The following is a 15,076-nucleotide window of genomic DNA, read 5'->3' as shown; positions in this document are numbered from 1 at the left end:
TTTCTTTTAAGATTGAGTAGTTTAAATAGTTTAGATTAGAACATTTTATACATGGTTAACTTGTATGTAGGTTAGATTGTATGGATAAAAATAACTTGCTATTTAAATGGTTCTAAATTGAGTATGTCAAGCAGGACATATTTAAATTCTTTGCAAATTTTTAGAATGTAGTTGGTTCAAGACTGTCAGGATTTTCCATAAAAATGAAAAGATTAGGTGTATTTTAGTTATGTTAGTGATTTAATCATTTTGCTACCTCATGCAAGCCACTGAAATAGACTGCTCCTATTCCTTCAACTATATGGCCTCTCACTATAATTTCATAATCCTAAACTGACTGGCTAAATCTCACAATTATTTTTATAGGACAATTATTTCAGTATATATGGTTAATTTATGTATGACATTTAAAGCAACTTGCAGTTTAAATTTACTTGAGAACTAAAGTAAAACTTAAAGGGTTAGTTCACCCAAATATTTTAATTCTGTCATTTACTCACCCTCATGTCGTTCCAAACCCGTAAGACTTTCGTTCATCTTCAGAACACAAATGAAGATAATTTTAATGAAATCTGAGAGATTTTGGTCCCTCCATTGGTGGTCTAGAGAACTACTTTGATGCTTCAAAAAGTTTGTGAAGAGATTGAAAACTAATTCATGTGAATTGAGCGGTTTAGTCTAAATTTTCTGAAGAGATGTGATCGCTTTATATGACAAACAGACAGAATTTAGGCTTTTATTCACATATAAACAGTCATCACACACATAAGTTATGGTAAATGGAAGCTCAACCATGCCTCATAAATTAAGTCAATGTAACCTGCAACGAAGCTGCTGATAAATCCCTACCAATAACACACAGACCATTTCTCAAGATCAGGAAAAATATTAATAATTTTTTTTATTTATTGAACAATAATAGTAAATGAACAATAAGCCATTATACAAGAATACAAAGTTTGTAGAATAGCAAACAGACAAGCCAACATTTGAGTCAAGGTACAAAGGTTAAATAAAAATATAAAGTTATAAAACTTAACTTTGCCCTCAGTCAAAACTATTTGATCGGGAACAAATAACAGATTTGTAATATCATTTACACTATCTACATTGCATTTTCATGTATGGTCACCAAATGCTGCAAGATGAAAATATTACTTCCTCAAAACAAGGAGCCAGACGCTACCAGGGCTACAAAGTAGCTAAAGCATTGTGGGACCACTCATATCAGCCTGCTAGATGCTGTTAGGGGTTAACAGTTTAGGACCCAAGGACCAGATGTTTGAAAGAAGACACAGAGTCAGAATTATAATAAATTGAGGAAAAGTTTTACTGAAGATAGTTTGCAGTTTCATCAGCAGAAGTCAGCTTCAAGACTCACACAGGAGTTCGTAGGCCGCCTCGCTTACAGTTACAAAGATCACAGCAGTTATACCATTTCCAAGGTCTAAGCTACGTCATTGCTTACAGGTTGAATGATTCTCATTGGCTAAGAAATAAATAAACATAGTAATTTTCCACACATATACAGATAGACTGAAGCATATCTCCATCGATTAGGCTGCTGACACTCTGACCCTGAAGTAATGCACGTCGTGGCCTTCCAGGTCTCAGATTTGGGTTGCTGGGCGCCAGCATGTCCTGAACAACAACTCAGTCAATCTCCAATAATGCCAGTGGTTCCTTAACCTGTAACCAAGAAGACTAACACACACACCGACACACAGCTTCCACAAGGTTGGATTTGGCCAGGCTCTAACTATAAACAGGAGAGTCCTCTCAAAACATCAAGATAATGCGTTCTTTCTCTCAAGGAGAGCTACACTTTAGTCTAACTGGAAAGTAAGGCTTTAACAAAGAAATGGTCCCTTAAACTATTGGCTTCAATGACTCCTATATGTTTTAACACGTTGAAGACCTTTCTCAAACACAAAACATGTCCCTATTTCATTTCTGGAAGACGGGCTAAATAAGCAAGCACTGTTACTGCATTCAGATAGCAAATACAGACATTAAAGAATACATGAAAAGAACATTTCAGTGATCACACTGGTAACTTCTATAACAAAGTAAAATCTCCAGAGAAGTCATTCAACTCATTTGATATTCAGAAGGAAAAATATTGATTAATACCTTGATTATAATCACTCATTACATATACATTGAAGCAGCAGTGGATCCAATCCACACCCTTCAATGCAAAACAGAAGGAGGAAGCAGTCAAAGACTGGAAATTCTGTGAAATCCAGTGCAGGATCCTTTGGAGAGCGCCGTGGCAGAAGCAGCTTTCACAGGAACTTCTGGGGTGGCCAAGAGAGGAATTCTGACATGACACGCAGCTCTGACATCTATCTATAAATTACAGAAACGTCTTTCTGTCTGTGTGTCTGTTATTCACATATCTCTCGAACCGTTAGTCCGATGGATTTCAAACTTGACAGGTGTCTTGCTACGGGCACGAGTAAGTGCAGTGCCAAGTTTGACGTTGTTTGGATTAGAAATGCAAAAGATATAGTTAAATATATCAGTAAAAGAAGCACTTAGAAGGTTGTGGTTTAAAAATAAACATCTGACATAAACACTCTGAATATTATATTTTATTCACGGCCATCATTTGTAGTACCCTATTCACAAACTGTTTGCTCAAGTGTAGCGTTTTTTCGGTGTTCACTGTGTAGCCTGCTCCCTGAATCGTCGCGCTTATTCATTTGTGGATCTATCTATAAATTACAGGAACGTCTTTCTGTCTGTGTGTGTGTGTGTCTGTTATTCACGTACATCTCTCGAACCGTTAGTCCGATGGATTTCAAACTTCACAGGTGTCTTGCTACGGGCATGAGTAAGTGCAGTGCCAAGTTTGGCGTTGTTTGGATTAGAAATGCAAAAGAAATCGGTAAATATATCGGTAAAAGCAGCACTTTTGCCGTTCTAGCTGCTGGCCACTCCCCCTCTCACACTGAGAGACAGAGAGGGTCGAAGAAAGCATCGGAGCTTAAGTAGCGTTTTCTCTGAGTTCACTGTGTAGCCTGCTCCCTGAATCGTCGCTCTTATTCATTTGTGGATGTTAACTGAATCTGTAAGTCAGCTACACTGTTTATTTCTGAATATTATATTTTATTCTGGTGCGCTTAACGTTATCACTACTGTGTAATAGTAGCCTAAGCTATTCACCAACTAAACATATCCTATTCAATGCGTTCACAGTCTCTTTCACGGCCATCATTTGTAGTGGCCTATTCACAAACTGTTTGCACCAGCGTGTTTTCTCGGAGTTCACAGTGTAGCCTGCTCCCTCAATCGTGTAGTTCAGTTTTCCATATTTATTGTATTTCATTATGTCAGGATCAGTATTTGCTTTCTACCATGCACAAATAAAAATGTCTCTGAACTTTTGCTGTTTAATTGTAACAATGAGCACTCAAACATACCGAACCAACAATAACTAAAAACACACACAAAAACTGATTTTGCACGGGCACTTTGCACTAGTTCCTCTTAATGTCTGTGACCTGAAACAAACAAACAAAATAAGGTTATAGTCATAGATTACAATTAGAAGAAAATATTTTTCAAATCTTTAAAATGAAAAGTGAATATATCTTCAAAATCATTTGTAGCTGATCTTAGGCTCATTACCTTAAACCATTCATGTTGAAGGATTTTCCTCAAATAAATCCGTTGTCTTGGGCTATCCTTCAGGAGGGATCGAATCAGGAGGCAGCATTCTGTGTAGAACGATAGAAGTGAGTCAGATTATTACCTTAAACTTTACCCCTGCTGTCTTTGTATTAAGCTGTAAGATTCGACTATTCTATAGCCTACTGTATGGTTAGAAAATCAAAGCCACTTGGCTCAGTTGTTACTTTTTCCTAGTTTCTTTGTTTTGTTTGATTTAAATTACAGTTAGTCTTCTTTGTTGTGATGAATGCCATCTTACCGTTTGACAAGCCAGGCTCAGACCAGATGTCATCATCAATCATCTGCGTGTCTCTTGGTTCTGGAAAGCGTCCACACACCAACAGGAATAAGAGCACTCCCAGAGACCACACAGTAGCTGGTTTACCGTGGTACTTGCCCTCTGTGTAGTACTCAGGTGGGCAGTAGCCTGGAGTGCCTGCAGGAAAAAGATTTGTCTGATGGTTAAGTACCATAGCATGTTTTCTCGGTAAAAACATCTGGCGTTTTTAATTTTAAAAAGTGATATATGGTTTATATGATACCAATTTAACTAGTCACTAGAACTTAAGTCCCAAACTACAGGTTTGATTCATAATTCATACCACAGAATCTTTCATAGCCAGATTCCTGCAGGAGATCCCCGCACCCGAAGTCAATCAGTTTGACCTCAAGCGTTTCTGTGTTGATCAGCAGGTTCTCCAGCTTAATATCACGGTGAAACACTCCACGGCGACAGCACATTTGAGCAGCCATTGTTGCCTGCACCATAATAAACCGTGCTGTGTCCTCATTTAGGATGCCTTCGTGACAATCCCAAAAATCCCACAGATCTTTACAAGGTGAGGGACGCTCCAAGACCATGATATATTGGTCAGGCAGGTCCTGCCAGTCCAGCAGCTCAATGATCTCTGAAACCTTAGGGCCCCTATTAGCAAGGATTAATAGGCCGACCTCTAATGGGAAGGGTGCGGGATGACCAGCCTGGAAGAAAGATCATTGTTATATGAAGGTGTTGTCATTATGTTGGCATATTTTAATTTGAAAACAGTGGAAAAACAGCATAGCGAGTGTAGCCTACTTACAATGTAGATGTATTTCATGTTATGCGGCTTTCTGGCAATTTTCACTGCCACCTGATCAACCAAAAAAAAAAATTTTTTGTTACATTTCTAAAATGTCAAATGCAGTAAATAGTGAAGAAATATACACTAAAAGACTTGAAATGGATATAGTGAGACAAAACAATTTGTTGGCTAAAATATTGTAAGAAAATGACGATACCTCAAGGCCATCCTCCAAGCGTTTCCCTTCATAAACAGAGCCAAATGCTCCCTCACCAAGCAGTCTGCCGATTTCATACCGGCTCAAAATGTTGTCTGTAAAAAGATGATTAATTTTAGTTGCATGGACAGCTGAGAGTTTAATGTTTGAGGTTATGGCCGTGAACTCACCCTCAGATGTCACGTCTACTCTGTTGTTGTGATCTGGACTGGTGGCTGGAGGGGTTTGAACCTGCTGATCTTCAAGACCACTGGATAGAGCTTCCTGAAGACCATGATCCTCTAGAGTTTGTAACATATGGTAATTAATGGCACTTCATTCAAGGGAACAGAAAAATTCCCATTAATGGATATTTATGTAATACATTATGTAGACTTTATGATGTACAGAGCTCTAGTAAACAGTTACACATTTTTGAATGGTCTTATGATTTACCCTCAGTATGTCTCTCATATATCGCAGCGGTATCTTGGTCTGAGTTACCGCTCTGGTCACAATAATGAAGAGATGGCAGCTTCTCAAAACTATCCATCTTCCTCCTCTTTCTCATTGGCTTCTCATGTTCCTCACCAAATTTACCCTGAGCGTGTCTCTCACTAATGGTGGCAGTGGTCTGATCCTCCACTTTCTGACCCTGACCTGAGCTACTAAGAGAGAGATGCTCTCCAGAACTCCAGTGAAGAGAGAGGAGCTCTCCAAAACTACTCTTCTTCATCTGTCTCTCCTGACAATCACTTTCCTCACTAACAGGCTGATGATATAGAGCACAATAGAAGAGATTTGACTTTGATTTCAAAGAACATTTAAAACAAATGCACAAAAAGGTGTCAAAATCTTCCAAATATTAATATATATTCAAATGAATTTGTAGCTTATTAGGACCAATACCTTAAACCATTTATGGAAAAGTGCTGGACTGTGGTGCATTGGAGCTGGAGGGGTTTGAACCTGCTGGTCTGCAGGAGGAAGGACTTCAAGACCACTGGATAGAGGTTCCTGAAGACCATGATCCTCTAGAGAACAGGCACTGTACTGTATAGAATTTTGATCTAAAGCAGGGAATATCAAACAAAAGCATGTTTCAAAGAAATAATAATAATTATGAAACAATGGATACTCATATTGTGGCTATTCGTCTGTTAAAATATTTTATTTTTTTCAACTTTTATAGTTTTTTAAACAATCCTTGTTTAAATATTCATGACGTGTCTTGGAATAAAAAAAATCTGATCATTGGCTTGATCAAACTTCAGTTGTAGGCTATTTGATATAATATGGTGTGGTAATGTGGTAATTAATAACTCTTCAGTGATATTCTCCAATGGTCATTTGATTTACCCTCAGCTCTTCTCTCATTTATCGGTGCAGTATTCTGGTCCGAGATGATGCCGCTCCAGTCACAGTAATGAAGCTTCACAAAACAATCCATCCTCCTCCTCTTTCTCATTGGCATCTCATGTTCTTCACCAGCACTAACGGGTTGATGGGATTCGTACACCTGAGCGCTAGAACTAATATTCAGTGCCATGATAACAGTTGTCCACTTGGGTAACTCTATCATATGAACTGAAGAATAAGCAATGACAAGACTGAGAAAACTGACAGTATATGGCGTCACACAACGTTCTATTTCTCTATGACGTCATCGCATTCCTGAGTGGCGGTTTTCGAATGCGCGTGACGTTGTTCACAGCTGAGAAAAGGCTTGTTTTCTATTCTTGCCTGAAATATATTTGTTATGTATAGGAAATGTTTCTACTCATAGGCGGAGCGCGTGTAAGGCTGGGGAAGGTAGGCTAGCCTTCCCCTGGCCACAGGTCAAAAATAACTTGGGTTTTGGGCAAAAATGCACCTGCACAAAACTAAATCTTGTTATAAAGTGAAAATTAAAATTAAATGTAACGCGAGAGTTCTCGAGCTTTGTTCAGTGCACGAGCTGAACTCTATTCTGCATCCTCGCGAATAGTCTCATAAACTGATCATGAACTGAATGAATTATGGTAAACAGATTTGGAGATTTGGAAACTACTTTAGTTGTTTTATTTCCAAGGTTTTTTTTTTTTTTTTTTTTTTTGCAGCGTTGAGCAATGTAGCCAATCACAAACATACCTGATGATTTCTTGAACGCAATGGCCAATCAGAAGTAAGTTAGAATCCCATCGCCACTAACTAAAACGCTGGAGTTTTTTCCCAGTCAATGCTGAGATCTGCTCAGTGCACACTCAAATCCTCTCGTTATAATTTAACTTGTAAAAAAAAAAATGTGTAGATTTATGTAGGCTAAATAAGATATTTATTGTACAGTCATCTTAATCGATTAGTAGAACTTTGTGAGATCGCAATGAATAAAGATGAGTGACAGCTAGCCTAGTGATTAAGGGAGTGCTTTTATGCACGCTTTCTAGGCGATAATCCATTCAGATTTTGAAGGGAAAAACCGTATGTTTTGCTGCATTAATAGTCCAGTCATTTTAAGCCAAAATGGGGGTCAACCTTGAACAAATTGCAACAGAAGCAAACTCAACTGATTTTGTATCCTCAATATGTCATGAGTAAGGAAAAAAAGCCCCGAAGAATCCCATTAGGGGAACGTTTCGAAAAAGACCCAAATATCTAATACGCCTATATTCATTATTTTTCTCACGTGAATAGGGTAAAACTTTTAACCAGATATCACCATGAAAATTACTGAGTTGACTACTTACATCAAGACAAACAAAAAATGTATTACAAGTTTTTTGAAATTGTTTGTTAACATGGACAAACGGTGCATAATCTAATTACGTATGTGCTAATTTGCATAAATACCACAACAGGTCTAAACATTGGGTATAGCCAGGTGAAAATGTCTTGTTGAATCTTGTTGACACATAACAGTAAAATACTTATCCAACAACAACAACAAAAAAATCATTTAAACTCAGAATAATTTAGGTTATATTCTTTATTTATTTATTTAAAAATTGAGATTATGAAATGACAGGATTAATAATAAAATAGGCTAACCATTCAAAAATGTGAAAAATTATTTAAATCCTACACTATGTAGGTAATGTATAAAATATAATTGTTTAACATCTAGAAATTTTTATATATAGGCCTACTATAGATTAGTTAAGCATTGTGCATCCAAAGTGGGGCATAGCTTTGTTTAGGATTTTAGGAGGTATGAATAAAGAATAATTTATGTGTATGAAATACTTCTCTTAGATGTTTTTGATTCCTATGTTTTTGAGTCCAAGTATGACTTTCACCTCATAGAGGACCTGCCCCTCCTGAAGAATACAGAATTTTTTCCATATAAAGATATAAGTGTTTAGAAAATGCGGAGACTTTAACTTTTTGGTTCTGCCCATTCTTTTCCTTTTCTCTTTGTCTTTCTCCAGTTTAGCAAGAGGTGTTCCTCCACTGCCTCCTCCTGTACGTACACCACAAATTTGTACATGTTTCCCTACAAACACACAAATAAATAAAACTGGATGACATCCTTGTTACAATAATATATGGCATCTTTAAGGATGACAGCTTTAAGACAACAATAACAAAGAGAAGTCGTATTTACAAATTGGAAACTCGGCAGATGAGATGTGAAAATGGAAGGGGCGTGTCTATGGACTAGTGACACTTAAAGGGTTAGTTCACCCAAAAATGAAAATTCTGTCAGTAGTTATGTTGTTATGTTGTTCCAACCCCGTAAGACTTTCGTTCATCTTCTTTATTCAACTATTCATTTTCTTCTGTGTGGGCCTATGACGTGAGTTCATGTAGTGTAACAGCGCAGCGCAACATCAGAACGTAGGCTCACTATTGGCCGACGCTGGTCATGTGTGTGATGCGTGTGATGCTGGCCAATAGTGAGCCTACGTTCTGATGTAAGCCTATGGAGGAGTGAGACAGCTCTCAGATTTTATCAAAAATATCTTCCTTTGTGTTTCCGAAGATGAACGAAAGTCTTACGGGGTTGGAACAACAGGAGGGCGAGTAATTACTGACAGAATTTTCATTTTTGGGTGAACTAACCCTTTATTGGTTTAGTTCACCTAAAATTGCAAATTCTGTCATCATTTACTCCCCCTCATATTGTTCCAAACCAACATGAATTTCTTTCGTTTGCTGAACTCAAAAGAAGATATTTTGAAGAATGCCAGTAACCAAACAGTTGATGGGCACCATTGACTTGCATAGTATCCTCCCACCCCCCTCCATACTATGGAAGTCAATGGGGCAGAGCCCCACCAAAATATTTATCTATTTATCTAAATATTTATTTATATGACCTCTGTATATTGAATTAATAAAAAATAGAAAATAAAATATGTTTTCGGATTTTCTAGACAATTTTAAGTCAGAAAGTGAGCAGGATATATTAAAATATAGCGCATGGATTCGACAGCCATACATGATACGAGCCCTCCCCAGCTCTACAGCGCCCCACACATTATCAATGTAGATCTGTGGTGAAAAATGGAACTGCAGCGTCGCATAGAGAGACATTGATTGGGGCAACTTTCTGTCTGCCCCGCTTAATATTTTCACATGACATTACCAACTCAGGCTAAACCTCGCTCGTCTAGACCAAGACGATATCAGTCCGCTTCAGCTGTGTCTGCATCAGGTCAGTAGTTGGCATGTCAGTTCTTCCCTATGTGGAGTATCAGATTAATTATAGTATAAACCCTTTAAACGTGCTCATGTGAATAGCTTTTATATATAGTAACGTTAGGCTAACGTTAGTTATGTTGTGTTTGTTTTGTGCTTGTTCTGAGATTAGACATGACTTTTTTTTTTCCTCACTGGAATTCCTAACTTGTGATATTCTAAACAACATTAGGACGCAATTAAACTATAAGATAATTCTAAGATGGCACTCTATGCTTTTTTTGTGTATGCTAAAGTCTGTCAATCATCATTAGAGCGCCACCCTCAGGCTGGATAACGCCAATAAATAAAGGACATTTTCTGCCAAAAGTGTGTCTGATGTGTCCAGCGATTACGATATTGAGCTTACAAAATATTTATCATAGCTCTAAGACCCAGAATCTGCCCTACCTAAATGTATGGCCAGGAGCCGCTACTGCTACCCTAATATCTTATTTTGTGTTCAACAGAAGAAAGAACTTCATACAGGTTTGGAGCAACATGAGGGTGAGTAAATTATGACAGAATTTTTGGGTGAAGTAGGCCTAGCCCAGTGGTTCCCAATCCTGGTCCTGGGGACCCACAGCTCTGCACAGTTTGTATGTCTCCCTAATTTAACACACCTGACTCAGATCATCATCTCGTTAGGAAAGAGCTCTATGAACTGAACTGGGTGTGTCAGAAAAAGGAGACATATAAAATGTGCAGAGCTGTGGGTCCCCAGGACCAGGATTGGGAACAGCCTATCTATTTTTCTTCACAGAAAGTGTACTTTAAGGCGTAGGCCTGAAATAAGTAGGCGAACTGAGTATAAGTAGGCGACGTATAAGTAGGCGAACTGAGTCGCAACAAAATTCCTTCCCTTTGTAAGATTTTCACGACTCACTAATGACTAATGACTAGCTGATGCATTTTCATCAGTTAATGGGATTAAAAAAATGAAAATCAAAACAATAAAATTAGACAATAGCCTACAGAAATAGATTTCAAAACATAAGTATGAATCAAAATAATTTAAAAATTATTTGATCAAATTAATATTTTATGTAACGTTATCGTATTGTAGCCTAGAAAGGTCAGATCGGGATATTATGATGTGACGCTGCCACGCCAGAAAGACGGACAGAGAGTAGTAATCGAATTTAGAAAGAAGATAAATACTACTGTGCATCCCTACTAGGACATTTTTTCCATGTCATTGCAGTAGCTCGTCAGTAGGTGGTGGTAAATGCTCACAGAGGAAACTGAAAGAATGAAATTGCTCCATCCCAGTAACGAAATTAAATCCATCACCCAACAAACTTTCTTCATTTGCAGGTGTAATGTCCAGATGGTGTATGTTTCCATCATTTTTACTCAGTTTGATGGAAAGATAGGATACATTTTTCTGGATTAATTATCACTTTGAAAAAGATGAATCTATAATCTCTGATTAAATTTAATGAAGCAGAATGCACAAAATGCAGTAATTACCTAGCAATGTTTGTCTTTTTGCAAATGTCATCTTATGTATTTTGATATGTAACTGTATACTTGTAACAGGATTTGTTTTGTCCTGGTAGCAGCACAATGGCTTGTGATATCTATCAATCCTGCCCTTTTTAAGGTCTTTCAGAAAGATACCCTCAATGTCATTTCAGTGCGGTTCAGGTGTCTTATCATTTATCACAGGCAGGCTGTGTAAAGAGCAGCAAAAGGCCCACAGAATCCAGAATAAAATATAAAATATAAACCTCTCCATCATTCTGTTGAGCTGAGTTTTTGTGGTTTGTCTCATGTATATCTGCACACACACTCTGTGTGACCTTTATCTGTGCCTGTGATGTGAATTGTGCCATGACATAGACATAAACAGTGACATCCTTTACTTTGTATTTTTACTATTCAGCATCTTAAAGTTATGTGGATATTACCCTGTCCTTGAGGACACATCAGAACGGCATTAGTGATGTAAACACTGGCAGGATGTTCCCAGACATAATACATTTTTGAAAATGCCACAGGGTGTTATGATGGTGATGGTTTTTGTTATGATTTATCTTGCTGTTTTACTAGTTTTCAGGTTTAAACTAGTTTAAAACTAGTTTTCAGGTCTTTAAGGTACAGTAAGCGATTTCTGAGTAAAACTGTTGATATTTGAAATCAACCCAAACAAACACACCCCTCCCTTCATTGCTCCGCCCCCAAAATGAACGAACATGTAATCCAATAGTGGATGCCTCTTTATCATAGCTGGTGCGAAGCAAAATAATCCTTCATGAAAATTATAGCTAAAATGACGAACAAACAAGGAAGAACAAAAAATTAATATACAGTACACAAGAGTATATACAAGTAAGAGTTTGCTGTTAGTCACAGCTCCAGATAAGCAGTGACACTCCAAACTATCTTTACAACAGCATATCATGATTCTGTGAAACAGTAAAACTAATGTTACTCATGTATGGAACAGAAACAACGCAACATAAGCATCCGTTTTCAGGCCTTCCTGCTTAGGTCTCTCCAGCACTGGGAAACTTTTCTAATATTAACGCACGGCCTAAAACTCTTGCCTGATCATCATTTTTCAAGTGATATTCCTCTGACCTTTTCTTTTTGTAATATCTCAGCCATCTCTCTTTCTACAGGCTTTCTTCAAATCTCACTCTCTCCTCCCCCATCACGAGTGGACACGCCCCCTACTGCTGATTGGTGCTCGGTTTGATCCACTTTCAACAGGATTTCTCAGAAATCGTTTACTGCACCTTTAACTGATCTCCCAGGTAAAAACCTTTTTCAGCACGGTCACACTTTACATTAGGTGTCTTTAAGTACTATGTATGTACATCATAAATAAAAATGTATTTGGGGACATGTGGTGGTATGGTTAGGTTTAAGGGTGGGTTAAGGTGTAAGTGAAGGGTTACTGTCACAAATTCTCTGTGTCTGGGTCCATGGACATTTATTTTGATATTCTTTTGTCTTACTCAAAATAGCACACTTGATGTGTATTTGCAATCTTGTGGATTTGCGGGGCTCATTTTCTCACATGCACCATTGTGAACTAGTGAATTGAATTTGTATGAATTTACCTTGATTATTTTATTGAATGCACAAATGTTTTGATTCACTACTGTTTGCGTTTTGACGGTTAAATTTATGTTTTGTGCCCTCCATGCCCCCATAGAATAGGCACACTGCAGTATCTCCAATACAAATAATAATAATAATAATAGCAAGTTTGAAATGATCTGACACCTTTATTACCCATGGACACTGCAGGCATGCTGCTCAGGCCAGAGAGATGGGAAAGAGAGAGAGAGAGAGAGAGAGAGAGAGAGGAAGAAGGGCAGAGCACTGAATGATTGATTATTCTCTTATACCTTTGTGGTTTGATTAAAGCGTCCATGATTTATCTGCACCACTCACAACATCATTACACCATGTACAGTATCTCAGTGTGTGAGTGTGTGTAATCTAAAGGTATATTGAATCGCTTGCTAAAAATATCACAAAGGCCTGCCAAGAGTGTTTGCATAAATGGCTGTCCTCTCGATAAATATTCTCTCCTCTACTGACACCTCATTTTAAAATGGGAAACATCCCCTGTTGCGCGTACTGCACATATTAGGTTATTTAATACTTGATGGATGTGTTTACTTTGAGCAGATGTTGCCTAGACTGTAATCATTTAGCACCCATCAGTTGCGCATCTGGCTCACTTGCATAGGCCTTTACTTCAGCTCAGAGTTTCATCATTTCAGGGAAGACAGATGTAGTCTGGATGGGACCATGGGCATCAATGCAGTCCCAATGGTTCAATGTTGTTTTGAATAACACTGTTAAAAACTGGGGGTCCATGGAAAATTCAATTAAAATTAGATCCATGGATAAAAGAGTAAAAAAGTTTGTATTATTATTATTATTATTTAGGGCTTGATATTAAATATTTTATGAGCTCATTAAACTCAAAGCTTCCTCCTAAGAAAAACAGTTCTTATAAAGCCGCTTTGAGCCTAGACGAATGAACAAGTTCAAACAAGGATAAACACCACCATCAATTGCAACCGTGTACAGTATAATAAGTAGTGTCCAATCCTGGTGCTGGAGGGCCACTGTCCTGCAAAGTTTAGCTCCAACCCCAATTAAACACACCTGAACCAGGTAATCAAGGCCTTACTATACCCACTATGCTTCCAGGCAGGTGTGTTGAGGCAAGTTGGAGTTAAACTCTGCAGGACAGTGGCCCTCCAGGGTTTGGACACCCCCGCTGTATAATGACCTTTCATCCGGGTATTTAAGGCGGGCGCTTTTTTCTTGTCTCTCGTATCACACCGCATACTCTATCTCTCTCTCTCGTTACATGCGAACACAGCTGGTGCCATCTTGTGTATTAGTTATTGACAATTGCTGCCAGCCAATTCAGAGGCTGCATCCTTCAAAGTTTGTATTCGAAGGCCGAATGCGTCATATTGGCGCCACGAAGGCTGCCCCAATTCAAAGGCTTGTTTACTCGTGTAATTTGAAAACTGGGTTTGCAACTAAACTCTGCTGGGTTGTGGCTTTTGCACCCCTGGTTCGCCAGTTCGCTTCATACATTCAGCTATACAGCATTAACAACAACTCCCCATAATCCGCACCTTGATAGCACTCAAATATTCCTACCCTATCCATCCACATGTGATTGCAAGCCTCTGCTTTTCCACAACAGACTGAAGCTGCTTAGTGTAATATACAGCAATTTTCTGGTGTTTTGATTGGTTGAGTCCGTCTTCAGCCCTTTAATAAACGTTCCAACACACAGCCCACTTCAAATTGCTTTTAATCGATGCACAAATCAAAAAAGAACAATGCTATTGGGTGGGCAAGACAGATGTTTGGGTGGCCTCATCCTACCTTTGCCCATGCTTAGATCCGGCCCTGGTTCTTGGCATGAAAAACTTCTGAACTTGATTGTAAAATTCCTTTTAAAAGCTCACATAATTCATAGTAGGTCATTGCAAAGGTAAAAGATTAATGAAGGCATACAGTATGTAATCATTTTTAGGGCTGTTAAATTTAAGCCAAATCACCCAAGTAGGCCTAATAGATAAAAGATGTGTAAAAGTTTACGCTAAAGGTCTGTAATTGGCATGCGGGCAAAGTTGAGATTTTTTGTGTACTTCCCGATTGGAGGGGTGGGTTGTGGATGCTGGTTTGCACTTTGTGCTTCCTGTCTCTGATGGGCCAGGCCCTTCGGCACTTCCTGCTTGGAGGGGTGGAGGGTGTGCTGTGACCTTGCCTCATGTTTTCCCGCTGGGTTGTCCCATCGAGCCTCTCTAAGATGGGGACATGGCAGAACTCTGGCTGGTGGGGGAGAGGAATAAGTAATGGAGGAACAGGAGACATGGTAACTATTTTGATGGTCCCTTTTGAACATTCTGTTGATTATAATTAACTTTGCATCTACATGCCAACTAACTCTCAAATCTGCTAACACTTTATTTTGATGGTCCCAAAC

The sequence above is a fragment of the Squalius cephalus genome (genome assembly GCF_949319135.1).
Source record: "Squalius cephalus genome assembly, chromosome: 22".
NCBI classification, from domain to species: domain Eukaryota; kingdom Metazoa; phylum Chordata; class Actinopteri; order Cypriniformes; family Leuciscidae; genus Squalius; species Squalius cephalus.
Note: the sequence above shows the minus strand (reverse complement) of the source record.